The 25,414-nt window shown below is 45.7% G+C and overlaps 1 long non-coding RNA gene across 1 annotated transcript in view; it reads right to left on the bottom strand.

Moving 5' to 3' along the window:
* The window catches only part of LOC310751429, a 37,925-nt gene extending 12,740 nt beyond the window's left edge, over positions 1-25,185 (bottom strand). The window contains exons 1-2 of the long non-coding RNA XR_014542487.1: positions 25,051-25,185; positions 19,274-20,311 (exon numbers count right to left, since the gene is read on the bottom strand). This is a non-coding gene — a long non-coding RNA (uncharacterized lncRNA). The remainder of the gene's footprint in view (positions 1-19,273; positions 20,312-25,050) is intronic.
* Between the last annotated feature and the right edge of the window lie 229 nt (positions 25,186-25,414).

Below are 25,414 nucleotides of genomic sequence, written 5' to 3'. Positions count from 1 at the left end.
ATTAATCAAGTTGCACTTTTTGGCGTGCTTTCAAACTGCTAGGTTGGCAGGAGGGGATTCAAACTGCCGACCTTCTGATCAGCAAGCCCTAGGCTCTGTGGTTTAACCCACAGCGCCACCAGGTCCCATACATACATACACCCAAAAGACAGCTCATCTGAACCATCTCTGGGCTAACAATAAGTAAGAAGGCTGGAACTTGCCTCTTAAATGACCTTAGCACCTCCTAGGAGACCTGAACTCAGAACCCACAGTTGTCCCCACACAAAGGATCCAAGTGTGATTAGCACTGCAAGTTCCCGCAGGCCCAGAAGGTCTGGTCAGGTGGCAGAGGTCTCGGCTGTTCAGCCAGTGTGGACAGGATTACTACCAGATTGGCATTACCCTGCCCTGCACCCCAGCTGGCTCCTACCCCAGTCCACCCTTCTGACTGGTCCACAGTCCTACATTAATGCTTCAAAGCTCAGTCTGGGTACTGAGCATTCTGGCTATGAATTTTGCCGTGCAATACAAGATTGCGGTGCCTTGATGTGCCTCGTTGCCTTGGAGCCCAATGCATAAAACTGCTTTCCGAAACTTGATATTCTTGCCTCTCGCCCAGTTCCCTCTAAATACACAGATTAGGTTTGGCTGGGAGGGGGGAGACCTTTGCACTGGCTTGTACCCCGTGGTTTGCCTCTACCGCCCACTTTGCAATCCCCCAATCCTCCACCTAAGGCACATCAACATGATAGGGCAATTCTGACATAATGGCTCTAATGATATCCAGGTCAAATGAAAAGTGTTCTGTGAACGGCCCTGAGACCTCCTGGTATGGGTGGTATATAAATTCAACAAATAAAAAAAAAAATAGCCCTGTTAATGTCAACTCGGAACTAAGCCCCACTGAGTGAATGGGGCTGGCTCCAGGTAAGGGTGCATATTATTCCTGCCCAGGAGGGGGGCGGACTAGATTACCCTGTGGGTCCCTTCCGACTCCACAATCCTATGACTGCAGCGTTAGTCTCCCTGGAGAGCTTGTGTGGTTTTGCCCAAATGTGCTGTAACTCGGGGAGAGCAGGTGTCTGCAGGCAAAGAATATTCAGGACTGCACTGGTGGCTGCACCGGGCTGAGAAAGACTCTTGTTTGAGATGCTAAGGAGCTGCCAGCAGTCAGCCTAGCAAAACTGAGCAATACTGGGACATAAGTTGGCTCTGCATTCTGCAGGGGTGCACGAGAATATTCAGTTCCTACTGCTGCTGCTTGTAAGCCTCTGGACTCTTTAGGACTCACTCAAAATGCAATGAAATTAAAGAGGGGGAGAGGGGTGAGGGGTCTGCAGCTTTGTTGCCCAGAACCATCAAGCCATGGAAAACATGTGGGTGTTTTTCTTTTTCTTTCTTTCTTTCTTGCCAGTGACTCAACTATGTCAAAACAAGTGGCCAGCTTTTATTCTAACACTTCTTGAAGGATTTGATTGAAACTCTGTATGTCCAGATAACATCCAACAAAGTGCCCCTCTTGCGTTTTGTTTCAAGATATTTTTGGAAACAGCACAAGTGACCTTGGAGCGCCAGAGCCCTGCTTTTCCAATTTAGGACTTTGTGGCTGGCCTAAAGGGAAGAAGGATATTGTTTAAAAAAGAAAAAGAAAAAGGAATCGGTGTCCCCATCAAAATTCTCCCTACCCCTTCCAATTAATATATAGAAGCTATGTGGGATCCCTCCCACCCCCGGCATGTATATTTCCCCAGATATACTGATTTATTTAAGGACATAAATCAACAAAGCTACTTCTCAGTATATTTTCCCCAGAAATTTTCTGGCTTATATTTGTTTATTGCCAAAAGGTCCTTATGTAATTTGAATGGATTGGCGCTTAGTTTATCTACTGTTTTTCTTTTTGTGTTTAAGTAATCATAGCTAGGATTCTGCTGTCAAGCCAGTGACTTGATGTGAAGTCTAAATGAAAGCAGCCTGTAATCCTAGCACAGGACGGCATAACAGGTCTGTCCCTTGTGGGAGCTGAGATCCGTATTCATAGAAACGTTCCCAGTCCATGAGGATTGCACTGTGAAAGCAAGGAATGGCCTTAGGGCATATGAGGCCACCACCTTGCCAAAGCTGAGCAGGCCAGAGCCAGGGCCCGCGGGAACTGCAGAGTTGGAAGGGACCCCAAGGGTCATCTAGTCCAACCCCCTGCAATGCAGGGAATCTCAGCTAAAGCAGCCATGACAGATGGCCATCCAGCCTCTGCTTAAAAACCTCCAAGGAAGGAGGTTAATCAATATCTGGATGGGTCTCTACCTGGGAACCACGTGTGCACTACCTTCAGTAACAGAAGAAAGACAGGATATACCCATAGCTGTCAACTTACAGATTTGAAAATAAGGGACTAGCAGCCTTGAAAATAAGGGACCAGCAGCCAAAATAAGGGACCTGCAGCCTCACCTGTTCCAGGCACTCCAGTCTTCCTGTGCTCCTGCAGTCTGGTCAAACTCATGCTAGTAGCTTCAAGAACACTGTCCAACCAACTTTGTAACCAGAGGTCCAACTGAATAGAATCTGAATCACATGCACCACAAGGCCTATGCAGCCTCAACTTAAGATGGCTCCCCGGCCTGGCTTTGCACTGCAAAGTTTGCAGCAGCACGTGCAACAAAATGGCGTCCAGCATTCAAAAACCCCCTCAGCTTGCATTAACTAGCCACACACAAGGCATGCAAGCTTCACCCCCCAGTCGTTCTTAGACTTCTTATTGGGTGAGCAACACAGCCAAGCAACACAGTTGGAGCCTCCCTCCTCCCTGGCCGGCAGGGAGGGAGGGAGAGGAGCTGCTTCCTTTGAAATTTAAGGGACATCTTTTAAGGGACATTTAAGGGACATCCATCAATAAGGGACAGCAGCGGGACATGGTGCTGGAATAAGGGACTGTCCCTTCAAACAAGGGACACTTGACAGCTATGGATATACCAGTAAGACTATAGGAATCCAAATCTTTATTGCTTAGCCAGGAGTAAACAGAAGTGCAACAAAAAGTAGAATGCCATTCAAAACATAATTAAAACTAAGTAATAGCACATATTGCAATATCTATAATAATAATAATTTCAAAATTATAGCACATATTACAGAAACGACACACTTTAGCAACAGAACTGACAGACCCCCTACTGTCTGATATATCGTGGAAAATGCTGGAACCTGTCCAAAACTGGTCTCTTATAGCTAGGTAAACAGCGTTTCCGTGCGCTCTGGCACTCGTCATGGTCCTCTGTGCACCAGTAGCAGTTTAGTCCTGCTGGCCACATGACCCAGAAACCTGTTTGCGGACAAACGCTGTATACCTCAGCCTGAAGTGAGATGAGCACTGCACCCCATAGTTGCTTTTGACCGGACTTAACCATCCAGGGGTCCTTTACCTTTTTTACCTTATATATAGGAATCCATTTATTACAATGATTGTGTAGGTCTGTAAGTGGGTAATTTGTTTAATTTTATTTTACTTTTATTTATTTTTAAATATCTGATGGGAGGGCATTCTACAGGGCGGGCACCACTACTGAGAAGGCCCTCTGCCTGGTTCCCTGTATTCAATTTTATTTAAAATAGTTCCATTCGACCTCCAAGGCTTAGGTTTGAAAGGGGCATATAGCAAAATTTTAAATCCATACAGAAAATTAAAATCAGAACAATGGTAAAAGGCATCAGCAATAAAAACTGCAAGAACAACTGCAGTGGAACATAGTCCAAAAGCTGAAAATGCAAAACCAGGCTGCTCTAAAATGATCCGTCAAAGCTCTCACACACAGCAGTGTGTTAACCAGTACCTAAAGGTCACAGAGAAGAAAGACAGCTGGGCAAATGGACCAGAGTAAATGGACAGCCAAGGCCCTGCCTTGAATGCATTTATTTGCTAAATTTGCCTCACCTTTCAGCGTAAAGTTATTCCAGGACAGGTCACAATGCAGCATACTAAATCACATAAGAGTTTAAACAGCATCACAATATGCAGGTACGGTAAATAAAACCAATCTCACATCTGCCCTACGTCTGTAAGCAGGCCCCCTGTTATTTGATAAGCCTGGCACAAGAGGAATGTTTTTAGCTGGTGGCAAAAGCCAGCTAATATCAGTGCCAGCCTAATGTTGGAAGGAAGGGTATTCCACAGCCGGGGGGGGGGGGGGCTGACAGCAAAAGGGCCCTATTATAAGTCCTATATCCCCCTACTGCAGGTGAGGGGGTTGAGCCTGACAGAATACTGCCTTGCCCAAGGCCGGCATGGAAGATTGTGGCAGAACTGGGGACAGTTTTTTAGCCACTACATCAGGCAAAGGCAAACTCGGCCCTCTAAATGTTTTGGGACTACAATTCCCATCATCCCAGACCACTGGTCCTGTTAGCTAGGGATGATGGGAGTTGTAGTCCTAAAACATCTGGAGGGCCAAGTTTGCCTATGCCTGAACTACAACAACACTCATCAGCCCCACCCACCATGGCCCAATGGTAATGGATGATGGGATTTGTAGTCCAGCAATCCTGGATAGGCCACAGGTTCTACACCCCTGCACTATACTACAGCAGCTCTACAACTTTATGATACTACAGAGCCATGTTTTTGTAAGTCTCTGTACATTTTGCAAAAAAACTGGGAGAAAAAAGAAAGCCTTTCAGTCTCATGGCGGTATTGATTTCTGTTCTATAGCAGCTTAGACATAAAGTGTGTCCCTTATTTCTGGAAAGAAGCCTTTGAGCAGGAGAACATTTCTATGTGGCCTGAATGCTCTTCAGCTGGAGCAGCAGCACCAGATGGGAAGCCAGAGATCCTGAGCGGTTCCTTTGCATTGCCTGAAGCTCCCTTGCTGGCGCTACCTTTGAAAGTGACAGTCAAAAGGAAGAACAAAGACAGGAACCAGGGACCCTAAAGGATTGCTTCCCACACACCTGGCTTGGTGCTTTAAAAGCCTGAAGGAACTCTCCAGAAAAATAGAATAAACAGTGGCGTAGCAGGGGAGGCAGGGGGGTCATGGCTCCGAGCGAAACCAGGCGCCCCCATGACAGCCTCCCTCATCCAGGCCAGAGGCACAGGGAGGCAAGCTGCGCTCAGGCAGGCCTTCAGGACTGCGGTGGTGCCTCCACCTCCTCGTGGCTGGCGAAGGACGCTCACCTGCAGCCCGTTTCTGGGTTGGTTTCGCATTTCTCTGCTTTATCTCCAGGTTAGGAGATAGTTTGGCTAGTTTGCAAGGAGAGACTCCCTTGATTAGACGCTGGCGGGTGAAGAGACTGACCATTGCCCAGGCCACCAGGGGGGTGCAACACCTGCTCCACCCCGGGTATCAGCAATCCGTGCTACGCTCCTGAAATAAAATTAAGCTGTTCTGGGTTACCTTTGCAGCCTTTATCAGCAGCTATGTGGAAATCAGCCTGTGAAAGATTTCACTTGGTAGAGATAAGCCCTGAATGGCTGTGCATCAAGCTGCTGATAAAGGCCACTCTTCCTCTGGCTGGTAGAAACGTAGCAACTCCAGGAGAAAAGCAAGGCTCTTTTCATGCCTCCTCGTCTGACTAGCCCACCGTGCAAACAAGGGCTGCATGCCCCCTTTGTTCCTGGAAAGACTTTAACTGTGACGTGGGCGGGGGGGCGGGTTCATGGCACACGGACGTGCACATGAGTCAGCGCTTGAGTGCAAGAGTCTGTAGGTGGGGTGGCCTCACCCACTTTTGGCCGCACCCACTGCTGGCACACAGCCCCTAGAGCATGAGTAGGCAAACTGAGGCCCAGGGGCCGGATCCTGCCCAATCGCCTTCTAAATCCAGCCCACGGACAGTCCGGGAATCAGCGTGTTTTTACATGAGTACTGTAGAATGTGTCCTTTTATTTAAAATGCATCTCTGGGTTATTTGTGGGGCATAGAAATTTGTTCATTCCCCCCACCCCCAAAACATAGTCCGGCCCCCCACATGGTCTGAGGGACAGTGGACCGGCCCCCTGCTGAAACAGTTTGCTGACCCCTGCCCTCGAGGGCTGGTCAAGGATGAATGTGGGCAGTCCTTGGGATGAAAAGGGTTGGCCACCCCTGCTTTTCAAATCTGGAGGGCAGGCAGAAATCCAACAGGCACAGCTTTTCCTCATCAGCAAAGAAATCTAACATGAGCTGGAGCCCTGAAAAGGAGGAGAACCTGGCTGGAGGTGTTTTGCTCGGCACCCTCAGGCGTTCTTAATTCAATTAGTGCCCTTGTGAAAGTGCTGCCTCATCCAGCGCTTAACAGCACCCAGAAAGCCTAGGAAGATTCCAGCAAATTCTGAGTCATTCCCTTCCCTGCCACGCAGTATTGTTGAGGGAGAGAGAGAGGGGTATAATCACCCCAGCAGGGATTATTTGGTGCCAGGGTGGAGGCCTGAAGAACTGGGGTTGCCAGCCTTTTGACAAGCCCTCCGCCCCTTTAACATACGTTTTACCTGCAGCAATTAGCAAGTGATAAAATTTAGCTATGCTGTGTTAATTTTACAGCTAATGGGGCCTGCTGCTGATGCATCATTCACTGATTTCTGTGTATGAAAGTGCTGTTAAATTCATAGCTGCAGGGAAAGACAGGGTGGGGTGGGGTTCTTTTATAGAAACATAGGAATGCAGAGTGGGAAGGGGTCCCAAGGGCCATCTAGTCCAACCCCCTGCAATGCAGGAATCACAGCTAAAGGATCCCTGACAGATGGCCACGCAACCTCTGTTCAGAAACCTCCAAGGAAGGAGAGTCTGTCACGATGGTTATTTGGGAAACCTGCCTATAATGTACGAAGCATCACCCAACATTTGTGCCACCCACCCCATCCCTGGGCATGGCATGCTAACCTCTTGGCCAGAAGGTACAGCTTTTTGGCCAAGGATAGGGAACCCGTATGTGACTCTCCAGATGTTGCTTGACTTCAGTCTCCCTCATCACTGGCCGCATTATGCGAGCTGGATTCCAGCATCGTCTGGAGGGATGGTTCGGCAGTCCAGTTTTAGGTAGACTGGAATTGTGGCCAGCCAGCTGTTGGTATGGGCTGTGCCTGTTGAAAACACAGAGCTGTTACAAGCCCAGGAGCACTGACAAGGCAATGGGAGCTGAGCTGGTGGTGCAGAGGAATGAGGGCAACGCTGCCTAATTCACAGCACAGTCCTGAGCAGGCTTGCTCAGAATTAAGTCCCACTGTACACAATGTGGTTGACTCACTGCAATGTGGTTAGAGCAATTGGGACTGCAGGGTAAGACTGAGAAATGGGCTAAGGAGGCGAGTGTTTGAACTTCCAGAAAGCAGCAGGATGAGGGAATATCTTGCATTCATCCACCTTTGCAAAGGCACATGATGATCTGTCAATGCTAAAATTACTCCCATCCTCCACTCACCGCTACCCAACCCCCAGCGATAATTTTGCTCTGACTCTGCTCACTTGCCTTTTAAGGCCTTCTTGAGGAGCATGATTTGCTCTGTGCTGAAGGTCCCCACTGGTCTCCACGCAAGTGCGCCCGAGCAACATCTGTCTTTAATTGTTTATATCAAATTACCTATTTAAACAAAAACAAAACAGAAGCAAAGGTTTTATTTTAGAAGCATGTGCCGTATGTGAAGTCAGAACAACGTTAATGGAAAATCCGATGCGCTTTTTAGAACATTCTCCAGCTTTTGCAAAACAGTTTTCATGGCCTTTGGGGTGACTGCAAACTAGTGTCAAAGTAATTTTGTGCAGCGCCAGCCTCCAGATAAGGGATTCATAGTCAAACAGGTGTCCCCTTTTTTAGAGCATGATTTTAATAGAGTGGTAGCTATAAAACCTTGATGAATCAAAACTTAAAGCAACCAAAAACTCTGGGCAGCCCCCAACATCAAGGGAGTGGAAATTTAAAAAAGCCAAAACCTATAAACAACGGCTCTTCACATACAACCTGATGGTCACGACATCAGACCCCATAAACACAGCAATCACCCTAACCAAATAACTCAACACATTCACAGTGGTGTCAGGTCTACAGGTGAACTTTGCAAAATCTTAAGCTATGTTCTTCAACACTCCCCCTTATATCCAAAAAGAATTCACCAACAGCACACAGATAAAACTCTGCCACATTAAATTCAGATATTTAGGGGTACAAATAACCAGAAATCTCAACAAATTATACCTTCACAACCCCCTGTGGTGAGAAATTAACAAAGATGTGAAACAATACAACTTCACCCTCTTAGACAAAATAGTCATTATCAAAATGACCACCCTCCCAAAACTAACCTATTTCAAACTCTCCCAGTTTGGATTCCCCCAAAAACCAACTCCATAAATGGCAGGGAAAAACTACACTCATTTATTTTCTCACATAAAAAAACAAAAAATAAGTCCCAAATACCTGCACCTCCCCTCCTCAGAAGGAGGATGGGGAATTCCCAATATAGAACTACATAGCCAACCAAGTGCGCCACATAATCCCATACCTCCTAGAAGACGAGATGAAACAATAGGTGCACGTAGAGATAGGTACAATTGAAAACACCCCCATCACAGTGTACCCAATTTTTCCAATTCCAAATAAGTTTATGGCCACTGACCATTACAAATATGAATAAAAAATAAATACAAGCAAAAGGGGTGTCACGCCACAAATAATGGTCTCTATTTAGATCTCTGTGTCTCCCTTACACTTCACTGCTATATTGTCCAGGGTCTTCTTTCTGAGCTTTTTTGCCACCAAAGCAAAAAGGGTGACTTTATGAATCACTGAAGCATTCACATCACTAAGAAGCCATTCCTCCATAACAAACAAAGGAAAAACCCCACAGCACTAAACAGGTACCCTCTAAGTATCCCCTGGGGGAAAAAGCACTGCATATGTTGGAAGCCACCCAGAGTGGACGGGGCAACCCAGTCACATAGGCAGGGTATCAATAAAATTATTATTATTATTATTATTATTATTATTATTATTATTATGGAATAGGACGGCCTTGTTTTCATCAGATAAATGTTGGAAGGTATGAGAATATAGGAAATGCACTTCAATGAAGGGAGATGACAATGATCTCCTGTCAGAGAGCTGTGCCTGACCCCTTTCTGAGGCAATCTGTCATATTCCACACAAAAAGCAGGGCCATTTGTGACAGTTTGGTGAAGAGGCTGGCATGTAGACGAGCAGCATTACTTCACAATGGACTCAAGTAACCTGTGCGGAGCAAAATGTCAAAGGATAAACGCGCCATCCATCTGCTGAAGGCCATAACAATTATTATTAGATTGAGGTGTTTTCTCTTACACTGACGTTACACTGAAACCTTTTCCCGTGTAGGACTTTCAACAATGCCAAGCTGCTCATGACACCAGCCGGGGTAGCCAATAGTTACCGAATACAAACTGGAGTGTCTCCTTTCTCTGAGTCTGTACTTTGGTATTATCTTTAAGCGTAATAGTCCCTTCCTATTGGCTTAATTTCCCCTGGGGAAGGTGAAAGAGAGAGAGGAGGTAGGCAGAACGTATTGTGTTCCTCTGCCTTCTCCAGTGATGAAACAAGAGGAGCCCAACAAGGAAATGTGCTGCTATTAATACAAGTCTCAAGTTGTTTGTTTACCAAGAAAAGAGCTGCCTCTCTTTGACCTTTCGGTGTCCCATCTGAGGGGCAAATGCTTGGAACCTGGGGACTGTTTTTAATGGGATCATCGAGTCCTGAAGGACTGCAAAGGCATCAAGTCTTACCAGTCCTTGGGTGTAAGCGGTAGGACTTCACCAGATAAAAAGGTGTGCCTCGCAAAGGGTTTATTGAGCAAATAAAGAGGCAGCCCTGTTAAGAGGGAAGGGCAAGGTGGCAGACATAGGCAGCCATTAAGGGCAGAGATGTAGGATGCAAGCAGTTCTGACTGATGGGAGGCAACGGGCATAAATAAAGCCCTGCTAGATCAGGCCTAAGGCCCATCTAGTCCTCTCCTCACAGCGACCAACTGGATTCATATGGGAAGCTCCCAAACAAGACACTCTCCACTCATTATTCCCATCAACTGATTAACAGAGGCATATTGTCTCCAAAAGCAGAAGTAGAACACAGCCATCTTGGCTAGTAGTCATGTATAGGCTTGCCATTTGCCTCATCCCCTGCCATTTGCCTCATCCCCAGGCTACATCCTGTGGCACTGAAGTACATTACCTATGAAGTACCTTCTTTTCTCTGCCCCCAGTCTTCCAGTGGATGATCCCAGATTCTAGTATAGAGGGGGGAAACTTCCATCTACTGGCAGGTTCTCCCACACAAGCGCCATTGAAATTAACTGGAGCTACTCAAGACTACACAAGTGGTCTTGTGCAGCTCCTGCTTATTTCATTGGGAAGTAGGTCCTGGGATGGCCCTGGTGGATTGTGGCCCAGTTTACTTAGTGAGAGGGTTGCGCACCTTGGGCTGCCAAGCATCGTGGCCTGGTGGAAAGAGCACTCTGAGGGCCTGGGTGAAATAAACGTTTAGAAACACATGGATGCAGGCCCAGCAGCAAGGGTCAACATGGCCAGGTATCAGCTGAAATCTACTGTGACCACTGACAATAAGGGATGCGGGTGGCGCTGTGGTCTAAACCACACAGCCTAGGGCTTGCTGATCAGGTCGGCGGTTTGAATCCCCGCAACGGGGTGAGCTCCCGTTGCTCGGTCCCTGCTCCTGCCAACCGAGCAGTTCGAAAGCACGTCAAAGTGCAAGTAGATAAATAGGTACCACTCCAGCGGGAAGGTAAACAGCGTTTCTGTGTTCTGCTCTGGTCTGGTTTTGCCAGAAGCGGCTTAGTCATGCTGGCCACATGACCCGGAAGCTGTCTGCAGACAAACGCCGGCTCCCTCGGCCAATAAAGCGAGATGAGCGCCGCAACTCCAGGGTCATCCGTGACTGGACTTAATGGTCAGGGGTCCCTTTACCTTACCGTGACCACTGACAATATTACTCTGGAGCGAGGATGGAGACTCACTGAGGGAGTGAGGGCCATGAAGGGTGTGTTGGGCATCTCTTCCTCCACCTTCCCTAGGGCTGCCAAAGACCTGTGTGCCCTGAGGGAAGGCAGAAGCAAGGAAGCCCAGGCCAGTGAGCAACACACACCATTGGCTCCCAGTTGGCCTGACAGAGGAGTCTGTCATTCTACATTTTATGCAATTTATTTGGCTTTAGTGTTTTAAAATTGTAAACTGCCTTGGGGGCCTTGTCAGAAAATCAGTATATAAATCCAATCAATTCATAATAAAGGCCTTGCAAAACCTGAAAGTGACACCATGGATGCTCAGGGAAATAAAATGCCGCACAAATTAAAATGTTAAGATTCTTCTGAAGGGATTCATTGCTGTGGCCTTGTTTTAGGAAGTGCATGGATTTTTTTCTGTTTACACAGGGTTGGGAAACTCTTGACTATGATCTTAGACGTATAAGCGCCACCTGAACAAAACTCTGTCAGGCACAAGGGGAATATGGCAGATCCACACCACGCATTTAAAGCACATATGACTACCCCAAAGAATCCTGGGAGTAGTAGTTTGTTAAGAGTGCTGGGAATTGTTGCTCTGTGAGGGGGAAATACAGTTCAGGGAAAGCCATGGACTTTAAATGGGCACTGGATGTTTTAAATGTAGATGTGTCTATGCAGCCACTGATTCCTGTTTCTTTACACTGCGGTGGCTGAGCTGTGTAAATGCAGATGCTGCTGGACTACAACTCCCATTATCCTCGACCACCAGCTATGCTGCCAGGGTCAGTGGGGAATCTAACAACATCTAAAGGGTCAGAGGTTCCACATACTTTCTGTACATACTGTGTAGATAGGCAATAACAGCCATTTGATACTGAAGAGTGGCAGTCTATCTGTGCTGGCATGGCACCAGGAGGAGGAATGACTGAAAATTTCTAGCCAATGTGTCTAAGGGAGCAAATTCCTCACAGAGAATAAATAAAAGTGATGTGCTGTTTCCAGTTATGACAAAGCAGGTTTCTTACCAGGAATCCGTTCTTCTGGTTTCCCTGCCTCCCAGATATTGTCCTGCTATAACCCACGTGAAAGCCCCAGAGAATGGCTGTTTGAGGTCATCACACTCAGGTATGCAGCAAAACTGGCTACAAAACATGACTAGCTAAATTTCTAGTATTTTGCTTCTTATTCCACACATACTTCATGGTATCCTCAAGAGAAAGAGAAAAGAAAATCGGTTGTGTTGTTTACATTTCACAAAGGTAAGATCCAGCTCCCTGCTGAAATTCTATGCATGCTTTTTTGGAAGTAAGCCCTGCTGAACAAAGTGGTGCTTACCTCTAAGTAAGCATGCATAGAACTGAGCTGTTGGAAAAGGGAAACCATCATTTGTAAAAGGAGACCAGCACTCTGTCAGAGCTGGCAATTGGAAAGGCACTTGCTGTAGAAAAAGGCACTTGCAGCTACCGTAAGATAATTCCTCTTGGCTTTGAAGTGAAGTATGATTTGTCTTTCCCTCTATGCTATGTGCAGGTTTCTCAAGCTTGTCAGTCTTTAATCCAAAAATGTTAAACGATTTCCTTCCCATCCTGTGCCCCTCCTCCCCCCGTCCCCAGGACAACATGAGCTCCGAGGTCAACACTGTGTTGTCTGGCTACTGATTCAGGCTGCACACAGAGGTTGGTAATTAACTACAGCTTCCTGGTCATGTTCTTAATACAGGCCTGCAGCAGGGCTGGATTTTCTTTTTTGGTAACTAGTCCATTGGGAAAGAATGGGGAATCTGAAAGCTGAGTGCAGGATTAGCTCACTGGGCTTGAATAAAAACACAAAAACACAATCTGTCCTCTATGTGTATGGAAGTCACCTTCCCAGCCTCAAGCTGTGCAGCTGAAGAAACGTCACTAGGAGCAGGGGCCATCTTTGACCCTCCCTGACAGCATACCCAATGGAACCCTCTTATTTTCTCTTGCATAAGGTGCTGGTCACAGTTCATTTTTCCTGTGAAAAGAATTTGGGTATGTTGTGCAGAGGGCAGCACCTGCTTCTCAATGCTGACCACTAACCAAGATCCCTCAGGGGTGGTGCAGCAGGTGTCTGTGTGCAGACCACCCGGAGGCACACACTTCACCTGCAAGGCTTCTTCTTACAGTGTACAAGCCCAGCATTCTCCTCAGGCCTGTCATAATGACATGCATTTTGCCATTTACTGATAAAATGCAAGGTCCCCATGCTGAAAACTGCAGTTAGGGTCAGCTAGCAATTACCCCAGGAGGTGACTGGTGCACATCACCTATAAATTAATTAGCTGAGACGTAACCAATCAGCATCACCCAGGAAAACAGGTGCAGCTTTAGAACGGGTTGAATTCCAAAAGGGAATCCTCAGATAAAGGTGCAAGAAAGCAAACTGAATGTACTCATATATCAAAGTCGCAGGAAAACATCTCCACTGTATGTCAACTCCCCCAACCCAGACGTGAGGTATGGGATTTCCCGATAACCTAGCCAAATTTCACATTTAGTGCCAGGAAATCCTCCTGACTGCCAGCTGTTGAGAGGTTAGAGAGATTAGGGTTTACATTAGATGTTTATTACTCCAGTATCACTTCCTCAGAACATTAATGGGTCATCTAATCCAAAGAGGGCAACGAGCAATTCCCCTAATAAAGCCTTTGCAAACCTTTCGTGACAAGCCTTCCTTGTTTAGATTTTAAAAGCCTAGCCATGAAGTCTGATTGTTCCTGTAGCTCCGTGATTTCCTGTGATTTAAGTGTTAGGTGGCTTGTCTGCTGTTTGGGTGTGTTCCTTAACAGGCTCTCAGCCACAACAACAGTTGTAGTCAAGACTGATACCACGAGTCTCTCCTGTGGAGCTGCCTTAGACTGCTGGAGCTGTATAAATCATGGAGGAGAAAACATATTTCATTGTGGGAGCTCACTATGTATACAACATACATTTAAAAGCACCCCCTACACACACACACACACACAATCCTGCGCATTGTAGTTTTCTCAAGGAGCTACAATTCCCAGCAGACTTTCCCAAAATCAGTGGCGTAGCGTGGGTTGTCAGCACCCGGGGCAAGGCAAGTAATTTGCGCCCCCTAACCCATGAGCCAGGTAGAAGCAGAGAGCTGCGAGTGCGAGCGCGTCCCCCCCCAGATGTTGCGCCCGGTGCGGCCGGCACCCCCTGCACCCCCCACACTACACCACTGCTCAAAATTCTTTCTAGGGATGGGGGAATGTGTTTTACATGCATGGTGTGCCCCCACCCTAATTGGTAAACTCTTCTCATACCCTCCCAAGTGTTCCTATTTTCCAGGGACAGTCCCTCTTTCCCCCGCCACTGCCACTGCTGCCAGGTTTGGGGAGGAGGATGAGCTGCCACTTGTCCCAAGCGATGGCGGCTGTGGCTGCAGGAACTATGAGGCAGCATCTCGTTGCCTCTCCATGGCCACCGCTGCTGTTCAGCGTGTCACTGCCAGACAAGGCCAATGTGTTTAAAATACTTTTGTCCAAAACCAAGACTGAAGATGAGATCTCTCAATGTCCAGTGTCATGCCGCTGACCAGATTCTGTACTGCCCATGGTTACACAGCTCCATCCCCAGCCAGACTTTCAGCCTAGTGGGCAAAGAAATGTGCAAGTGTGGAAGAGATTGTGGAATGAAGCTTCTGACAACCGATGCTTTAGTATTAATGGCACAGAACAGTTTAACTTTTCCTGACTGCACTGAGAAGCCACAGATATTTTAATGGAATATTAGCAGCTTTGCATCTAATTACTTCCAAACCTCCCAGCACTCTCCCTTGCATACACACACACACACACACTCATTAGGTCACACATTTTGCTCCCAGTTAATTATTTTCTATTTTGGTATGGTCTAAGGCGAGAAAAAGCTGATGGGTTTGCTGGGAAATGTTGAAGCTATTTTTATGTATTTCTCTTGCTCTCCGCAGTGGCTCCTGCTCCCTGGAAACAACCTTGAAGGACTTCCAGGCACCTGGTGCCTCTGATTTCAGCTATTTAAAAGCTGGCAGCTCTGCTGAACGTCCCGTAATGATGCCCCATCCAGTTCCATTCGCCCAAGGAAAGCATTCATGTTCTGCAACAATTAGTAGTGGTAGTAGCAGCAGCAGTAATTTATTAGTATATTCTGCCCTTCATTACAAGATCTCAGGGTGGTTTACAAGATAAAAATACAAGGTAAAAGCACAAATAAATAGTTTGAATAAAAACAACAAAACAATAATGCCCCCTCCCACAAACACATTTAAAAGGCTGTAGAATATTAATCAGCCTTGTACAGGGGTAGGCAACCTAAGGCCCATGGGCCACAAGCGGTCGATGTGGGTCATTTAACTGGCCCACAAGCCACTCCCAAACCAAGCTGCCTGCTGAGCGAGTCCCCACGCACTGCGCTAAACCAGCGCTGCATGGCGCGGGGACTCGTGTCTGTGCAGATGCAGACGCCAGAAATCGTGGGCAATCCGGCCCACAGACGGATCTCCACTGGAGTGAACCGGCCCAGATGAGGTAAACCTTGCTGACCCCTGGCCTTGTACAGTGGTACCTCAGGTTACATACGCTTCAGGTTACAGACTCCACTAACCCAGAAATAGTGCTTCAGGTTAAGAACTTTGCTTCAGGATGAGAACAGAAATCGGGCTCCGGCGGCACGGCAGCAGCAGGAGGCCCCATTAGTTAAAGTGGTACCTCAGGTTAAAGACAGTTTCAGGTTAAGAACGGACCTCCGGAACGAATTAAGTACTTAACCTGAGGTACCACTGTATAACCAAAAAATACAAATGCAGAATACAAATTAACATATAATGCTTAAGAACAATTTAAAACATCCCCACAAATAAACAACATCCACCCAAGTTAAAACCCCATCCCCATTAAAACGATAATTTTAGCACAACAGGGCAGGGCTGGCCCATGTCCTCATTCCACCCCCAAATGCTGCCCCCTGACTTGTCAGTTTTCTTGACTTCTACCTGCTCACCTGGGTGCCTGTTCCTGCCTTGATTCTGCCTTGCACTTCCTCCTACCACGACCTAAATCTCTGAGTCCTATCCCATGAAAGCAAGCGCTTCTGTTTGTGTGTGATGTGGAGAGCAAATGTGCTCATAAGAGGATCAGGTACTCCCAATAACTGCCATGTAGATATTGATCCTTCACCCCCCCCCCAAAAAAAATTGTATATGGAAGTGCACATTCAGTGGCGTAGCGTGGGTTGTCAGTACCCGGGGCAAGGCAAGTAATTTGCGCCCCCTAACCCGTGGATTTGCGCCCCCTAACCCTAACCCCCAAATGTTGCGGCCGGTGCGGCCGGCCCCCCCTGCACCCCCACGCTACGCCACTGTGCACATTTAATATTGCTTTTGCAATTCATGTTTGTGCAATCCGTAAGAGGGTTCTTTTATTTAAAAAACCTGTTAAAATACAGCCAACTGTTAATTGAATTGCAGTGGAATGTTCTGGAAAAAAAAGGCCAACTTTTTTTCTGTCTCTACTCCTATGTCTGACCCAGAAATCTAGCAAGTGAAAGTTTTCCTCATAGTTTATCTCCATGCCAGGAAATGCTTCACCTACTTCCTATTAGCATGCCAGGCTGCTAAAGGAATTGGGAGAGCCGGGCAGGAATATTCTAAAGCCTGGCAACCCCTTTTTCTGAATCAAATAACTAAATGGCTCTAAGGAGGGAAAGCTGTTGGCTTTACATGTGTCTCCAGCATAGTGTAGCTTTAGGTAAAATGCAGCAAAACATCTGAGAATAACCGGGAAAATGTCAAGAAGTCAAACAGCCTAAAATAGAAAAGGGTTTGGAGGTCAGGACAATTTCAGTGAGCATATAAATCCCTCTGACGTAGATAAGAGCCATGCACAAGGCAAAGAGAAAAGCAGGACACTGAGCCTCAAAATATTGAGCTCTGGGAACTCTCTGTGAATGTTATTCTCTGGGCTCAAAGTCTCTTCTGGGCATATCCTGTTTAGGTTAAATCTTTGGAGCGGGGATGCAGAACCTGTAACCCTCCAGATGTTGTTGGACTTGTGACTCCCATCCCGGTTGACCATCCTGACTGGGGCTGATGGGAGTTGGAGTCCAACAACATCTGGAGGGTTATAGGTTAGGCCCCCCCCCCGTCTAAGTGGCTGGGTTTTAGGAGAAACTTGTCAATGCAAAGCCAGCTCACCCATTAGGTGGGGTGAAGCAGCTGCCTCAGGCAGTGGAAGTGCAAGAGGCGGCACCACTCTTGCCCCACCGCTTCCACCACCACTGGAACATCCCCCCTCACTGAGTTCCAATGAGAGGCAAGTGTTCTGGCATGCAGCATTGCTACTCATCTTCCTTGCCTCTGGGGCAGAGAAGTCAAGCACCAAGGTCTTGTGGAGCGTTCCCTGCTCTTGCAGAATTCAACAAGAGGGGGCAGTTTTCAGCACACAGTGGAAGGGGGGAAGCATATTCCCATTTCACCTCACCTTGTTAATACAGAGCTTTTATTGTCATATGTTTTTGAGGGCTGAGATAGTTGAATTCATTTTTAAAAAAACATTATAGAAGCCACACAGAGCCTTAGCTATCAAGAACGTCAGTAAGAAGAAACCTACTGAGAAAATGTCATACAGCAAACTGTTGCTGGCAACACAGAACCAAAAATGAAAGTGCAGAGCCTGAGAGGGGAGTCAAGCACTTCTTTGCATGGCAAACCAAGAGGGCCAATATACAGTACATTAGTAGGGCTTGTCTGTGTTTGAGCATTATTTAGCTGTTAATCCGCTCCCCCATCTTCAAATTAGGCCAGTCATCTACACCCGCACATGCTTGGATTTGTATGTCAGGATTTGTATGCATGTTGGGTCTTTCTCATTCATACCTGTAGGGGTTACCTTTTGTGTATGTCCCCATCTTCTAATTTCTTTATTATATTATGCTGATTAAGTACCAACAGGGCATGCACATCAGTAGCTGTGCAGGCCCCTTAAAAAATAAAACCCTGCCCAGGAAGTGCACAAAAGCACAGCCAGGCAATTGTAAATTCTCAGCACAATCATATGGAGTGGTTTGCTTTGCATTTTTCTGATTTCATGCAAATCTGAGGGATCAAGGGTGAGCTCCTTCATTTAGGAGAGCACTGTGTATTGTTACAAGCACAGCCAGAAAAGCAATGAAAGCATTGAGGAAGTAGTGGCAGAAAGTGATGACTAAGCCATCCACCCCACACACAACCCCCCCCAAATAATCTGTGACCCTCAAGTGCAGAAGTTTAGAGATCAATTTCCCTCAATTTATTGGATAATTTCCATATTGGGTAACCCCAAATTCACAGTGGAGAATCAACAATATTGGTGTTGTTTGAAGATAATGATTTGTGGACTATGCAAATTAAATGGAAATGCAAAGACACAATGAACGCATAGTGAACTCTGGGGTGGACAAGCTCCTAGTCGTCCAAATGAGGAATAACCAGGGAACAAACAGCAGAAATGAGAAAGGCAAGTCTTTCTAGAAGCCATAAAGTTTTCTTTTTATTTCTCTGCAATATAATATTCTGATTTGAGCAGCAGCCTTAGCAGTACAGAGCCAAGGCAAGTTTCAGTAGTACCCTAGAGAACTCTGTGCAGGGCTCAGGCTGGAGAATTTGGAAGAGCAGAGCTCAAATATTGCTTCAGCAACAGTCGTTCTCTGACTGAGCCTTAAACAGTTCTACTGTAGCTATTGGCACCACTTTTCAGTGAAGCACTTCTTCATTTCAAGGGGCGCTGCTGCCTTTAGTTGTCATTGACTCCCACTGAGTTGGGGCTACTATGGGTAGTTGGGGCACAGCATAAAATAGACTAAAATAATAATAAGATCAACCAGTAGCAGCACAAAAACACAAAAACGCCAAATGACATCAGAGAAAATATTAACACAATTTAACAAAAATTATATAATCCAGCAGCTAGCAGAAATCCACACAGAGCTAAAGCCATCAGCCTAAAACAGTGAAATGCAGATAATTAACTGGCCTTGACAGAGTGAGGGACTTTACCTGGTGCTGAAAATTTGGTGCCAGGTAAGCCATTCTGGGGAGGGTATTCCATAACCAGGAACTACCTCTCAAAATTACTTCTTTCTCTTTGCCACTTTTCATATGTTAGCTTATGGGGGTACTGGGAAAAGGGCAACTGATGATCTCAGGATCCAGGTAGGTACATACAAAATTCAATCACGCAGAGGCAATGAATAGGACAGTTTTGAAAGCTGGTTCCAAAACAGGAATGTTCCTGACAAACAAAATAATAATGTGGAGGCTTGGGGGGGGGGGAGAGAATTAAAGAAAGAAACATACCAACAACCCAGACTTTGATTCTTCATCCCAGAGCTCATAGAAACTGATTCACCGGCATTACTTATATTGTGAACAAATGCAGAGAGGGATGAACAGCCCCGTTTGAAAAGTCATTGAAATTCAGCTGCTGCCTTTTGAAGCCATAATCTCAGGACTCTTGCCAGTTTCAACCTCCTGATGCTAACAGGAACACCCACTATTGCCTGGCAAGAAAGATAATACACACAGACACACAAATAATTGTTCCGTTTACACACACTTAAAACAACATATGAGAAGTTTTCCCTTACTGGATTTGTATAACTATTCCAACCACCTAAAATGTATTTCTTAAAATAAAAAAGTAGTTCAAAGCTTTAAGCTTCTTAAATAGAGCTTGACATATTCCCATGATATCAAAGAGCAAGATGACTACAAAAATACCCAACTATAGTTGCTATATTTAAACTGTTTTATTCTATCAGAGAAATGCAGCTTTACCATCTTCTAATTTTTATGCAATTGCAGCCAATGGTTATAGGCTGCCAGACGGCAACCCAGGCCTACAGCTTTCTAATTTAGCCTCCCAGTCAATCCCCCAGACCCAGACTAGTGTCAGTGGTTGGCATAGCAGGGCAGCTGCACCCCCCTCCACTGATGGCAGCCCTCTTGAATGTGCTGCTGGACAGCAGTGGCCATCTTACTGCTCCTGTTTTGCTACCCTAGCCTACTTACCTACCTGTAAGATGGGATTCACAGGTTCATGTAAGATAAGGCTATCAATGGCTATTGGTCATGGTAGCTATGTACTAAGGCAGCAGCCTGCCGCTGAACACCAGTTGTTGGAGAACAACAGTGAGTGAGAGCTCTTGCACTCCTGTTCTCCTGATGGGCTTCCCATCGGCACCTGGTTGGCCAGCAGCATAACAGGATGTTGGACTGCATAGGCTTCTGGTCTGATCCAACAGGGCTCTTATGATGTCCTTATGTTCCCTGGGCAATTTCAGCAACTCTTGCTGCTCCATCTACTCTTCACTGTCACTATCTGGTTCTGCCCCACTGTGGAGAATAGGCAGGTGTCAGTTGGTTAAGTCCAGAGTCCTAAATTACCTAACTACCGAGGAGGTAAGAAAGTGGGTGGGTGGCAGCTGCTGTGAGTGGGCCCAATGTTACACGGGTACATGAGAGCCCACAAAAACAATCAAAACCAGGATCTGGTAATGGATTCCTCCAACAACAGCTTTCTGCTCTCTCCTCCTTCACTTGCTGAGATAGCACCGAATCCTACTTGTCACAGCAACCAGTGGGGGAGACCTGTTTGCGTGCACATGGCCTAAAATGTATGAGAAATAGATTAGTTTCCTCTACCACCATTTCACCATCTATGTTTTGCTCAATAGGAAAGTTAAAATAGTTTTCCGCTCACATTCTTTCACTGCTGAGTTATAGGATAATTGGGAAGTTAATTTCCGTGAGCAGTTATGACAACAGCAACAAACACTGAGAGTCACAGTGGTCTGGTCATATAGTGTGAACTCCACAGCTTAAGAACTGTAGCTAAAATTGGACTGAAACGTAATGGAACTACCTGGTTTCAACCTGGATAGCAGTGAACACTTAAGTATATCCCTATTTATCCATCTGCACACATACAACAGTCTAGGCTATAGTCTGATGGAGAGAAGGTTGAATATTGTCTGCATCTATATGGATGGGACCCAAACCTGAAATAGAAAGGGCATTGCAGGTCAGCATTTGGATGAACTGGCTGAACTGCATGGGGATTTTGAATGGCACCCTCCTGTGCTTTGCTTAACTCCAGCCAAAGCCATTAAACACTGGCCTGACATTTGAGCATCAAAGAGAACTCCATTGTCACACATATTAAGGACAGCCACCAGCATAACTAACAAATCTGCCACCTTACATAATGTGGGGTGAGGGCATGATGATTTTAAGCAGATGTCCTTCTTGAGACCAAATCCCATTTATGCTTTCATTCATTTTTTAAAAATGTTTTATCCACATTGTGGCAACGAAGATGGAAGCCCTGATTCATTCTGTATCTACAAATTCTCCAGTACTTCAGTGCTGGGGCCTGAAACAAGCCGCACTCTCTGAACTGAAATGCCTTCCTCCTAATGCCAGATGACTGCAACTCTTTGCTGGGGAAATACCCACCATGATCATGGGCAGGATGTATGCAGAGGGAAAGCTTTTGCATTGCAAAGACCGGAGTGGGAGTGGAGGATGTCCTCTGTCTAAATACCAAAATGAATCTGTATCAGTACCTGCCTATGTGCAGACCCTGAACCAAACCAGACTTTCTCCACAAAGGAGAAGCAGAACCCTACTTTGAGCCCCAGCACAGATGGGGACCCTGGGAAGTTAACTCCTAAGAAAGAACTGAATTATTCCCCTCTTGAGGAGGCTACAATAATGAGGGACCAAATGTTTCCCTGTGCTAAAACCCCAAACTGTTTGGAAGACTGAAGCCTCCCTGTCCTCAGTCCTGCTTGGGAAGAGGAGGTAAGTACAACCAGTGCATGCTCTGGATCAGAGCCCCATGGAGATGCCAGAAGAGGCAGAGCCAGGTCTACTGTAAAACCATCAGTTACTGATTGCAAATTGTTGGTGCAACAGCTGTGAGGGGGAGGTCCCCTGCCCAGCCTTCCAGATCCTGCTGGACAGCTCCTTGGCTGCTCCAACTCCTGTCCCAAAACTTCCTCCTTTGGCACCAATCAGGTTTGGAGGAAATGGAAAATGACACCCCATGGCAGCCTTCACTAATCTGATGCTCTCCAGATGTTTCGGACTACAAACTCCCATGATCCTCAGGTAGCACTGCTGGAACAAATGGGAGTTGTAGTCCAATATATAGTCTGTCAGAGAGGGTTGGGTCATCTAGTGTCAGAGCAGAGAGAAATGCTACACTCATTGACCTCATGCACAGCTTTTTCTCCATAGAAGATAACAAGCAATTAACTTATAAAGGACAAAGCAATGGGATCATTTCCCATCCATTATGAATCAAGAATGCTTCTGTCTGACTCCCTATCCTCTTTCACAGGTCCCATATTGAATCTGTGTTTAGGTCAACCTATGACAGAATGTTGAGGTCTGGTTCTAATACAGATAGATGAAGAAGGAATATTAGGTCAATAGACTAGAATAGTATAATCCAAAGTGGAAGGTACTTGTGTGTATATTTTAGTATTCAGGGGTGATTAATATTCTGTCCAGTGAGCTATATTTTGTAATTATTATTATTATTTTTTACACATTTGGTATAATAAAAAATAAAACCAAGATAAAACTAAACAGAAAAGCTAAAAGCATTTATATGCATAAAAGGCAATTTAACACATCCCACCCATTAGTGGAGGCCGCAAAATCTAAAACACTCCAAGTTAAAGGCCAAAAGCCTGTATGAAAAGAAACATTTTTGCCTGGCACCTAAAAGTAACATATTTGGTCATAATGGAATGGACAATTATACTAAGTACCATTAGCCAATATATTGTATTTTCATAGGAGAGAGAGAAAGTGTGTGTGTGCACACGCATTTATTCAATTTCTTTCCCACCTTCATATATACACTGCCATTAACATTTGCAGAATAAGAGAAGTAGAAAAATCCTTGCACTATAGGTCTTTCTCACAACCTATATTTGTATTGTGAGGGAGACAAAAAAGGGGGGGAGAAAGGATAAGTGAAGTTTCACACAGAGAGTAGGTGAGAAATTGAGTTAAATTTTAGACATAATTTTGGATCATGATGAGAATTATGAGATTAGGCCAAAGGTTTAATGAAAGAGGTAAATCCTGATGAGGAACCTAAAGCAGGAGACTTGTGGGGGTCTGGATATGGCTACCATGAAACAGGGACAATCTGCACATGCTCAGTGTAACTCTTTGCCTAATTATCACTTCACATGACCTGGATGCTGAGCTTTCAGGTATCCTGATTCAAAGCCTTCATAATCTCTATTAAAATATTCAGGATTACTTTAGAGGTGAAAGGATATCTTGCAGCATGAGTGACGGCCAACTTCATCAGATTAATGAACAGGGATTTTATTCCATTAAAGCCAACAGGATTTCACTGAGAATTAATTTGACCTCTTGCGGTGCTGCCTTTCTTGCCAAGGTCCCACTCTGCATTCACACTGCAATCTCAGCTCCTCGGGAGCAGAGAATTCGTATGTGTTGGTCTCCCTTTTAGTTACATTTTTCTGTAGCTTGCTCCAGCTCAAAAATTAATCTGCCTGAAGCTTTCATGCTTCCACAGTTTACAATCAGCTTTGATGCCTTCTCACAGACAGGCCAAAATAACTTGCTTGCCAGTGAAGAGAGATAAATTGGTCAAGAAAACACCATGCGTTTCCAAATTATTATCCCTTCAGGAGAGCCTGATGCTCTCATCTAAATTCCACAGAGGTAAACAGGGGCAGGGAGTAATATTTCAATGTTGGTTTTAAGGGACAGAATTAGCCTATTTGTAGACCTGTCCACACTTTGATTGCATCTGCATAGATAGTTCATTCTTCTTTCAAGGTTCTAGCTCCTTTCCGGCAAGAGAAGTACTAATTTTAACTCCTACCTGATAAAATGTGTGACCCATCATGCCCTCTCAGACAAGCTTTTATCACTGGATGATAAATCTGGTCTAAAATCTAGGGAAGCATTTTGTACTAATAAGCAGTTTTTCAGAAGGAGCAGAATTTCCTGTTCTAGTATTGCCTTGGTGTGCATACTTTTGCTGGTTAAAAAACATTAGGGGGCAGAAAGAAGGGGTTGATGCGTATTCTCCAACATTTGACGAATGCCAACACCACTTGTTTTATATTAAGATAGCCTATCATGTAGGGACGCAGGTGGCGCTGTGGGTAAAACCTCAGCGCCTAGGACTTGCCGATCGTCAGGTCGGTGGTTCGAATCCCCGCGGCGGGGTGCGCTCCCGTTGCTTGGTCCCAGCGCCTGCCAACCTAGCAATTCGAAAACACGTCAAAGTGCAAGTAGATAAATAGGGGGTGCTTACTAGCAGGAAGGTAAACAGCGTTTCCGTGTGCTGCACTGGCTTGCCAGATGCAGCTTGTCACGCTGGCCACGTGACCCAGAAGTGTCTTCGGACAGCGCTGGCCCCCGGCCTCTTAAGCGAAATGGGCGCACAACCCCAGAGTCGGACACGACTGGCCCGCACGGGCAGGGGTACCTTTACCTTTACCTAGCCTATCATGTAGTGCCTTCCAGATGTTGTTGGGGGTTGGACTCGATGGCCCTTGTGGTCTCTTCCAACTCTATGATTCTATGATTGTTAGACTCCAACTCTCATTAGTCCCAGACAGCATGGCCAATGGTCAGCGATAAACAGAAGCTGTAGTCCAACAACATCTAGAGGACACCACTGGCACCAAGTTTTATAGTATATATCAATACGCAGGGGTGGGAAACGCAAGAGCTAATCTTCCTCCCAAATTGTAATCTGATATCCCAAATATAATTTGCTAAAATAATAATAATCTATTTGTTTGCTGTTCATTTGGACACTTAAGATATCGTATCCAGATTTTGTATGATGGTTCCTGAGATCAAGTTTTTATCTATGTTTGGATACAATTAGATGCTATTTTGAATCAAGATGGTGGACTGAACCTTTCAAAATTGCACTTTCTTTTTTAGCTTCTTACAGTCCTAAGCAATGCCAGGTACAAGGCAACTAGTAGTAAATAAATAATGTTGGTGCCACCTGCTTGAGGTTGAGGCATGGTCCTCTTGTGTGTTCCAGCAATACTTACTGAAGACTGATGATCTTAAACAGCATAATGCACAGCTGAAATGCCTGGGAGTTTGACCTTAAATAGATCAAATCAAAGCACTTTCAGCTCAGGCACACTGGAATCTGTTTTATAACAAGTCAGAATCCAGTCCTGTCTACTATCAGCTAACAGCTAGGCAGCAGGGGAAAGACTGCCCATCTTGGAAGACCAAGAAACATTGGAAAGGGCCATTTGGTGTATGATTGTGGGATATCCTCCCTTTGAAGATCCACTGGGCCTCTTCTGTGTCAGAGTTGCGTTTTTTATTTCATAAAGCCTTCAATTTTGTATTCCATCCTTCCTCTCTCCTCCCCCGCCCCAATGATTTTGATCGGTTTTTAAT

This window comes from Podarcis filfolensis (genome assembly GCF_964270895.1).
Source record: "Podarcis filfolensis genome assembly, chromosome: 16".
Taxonomy (NCBI): domain Eukaryota; kingdom Metazoa; phylum Chordata; class Lepidosauria; order Squamata; family Lacertidae; genus Podarcis; species Podarcis filfolensis.
Note: the sequence above shows the minus strand (reverse complement) of the source record. Positions and strands in the feature narration are given on the sequence as shown.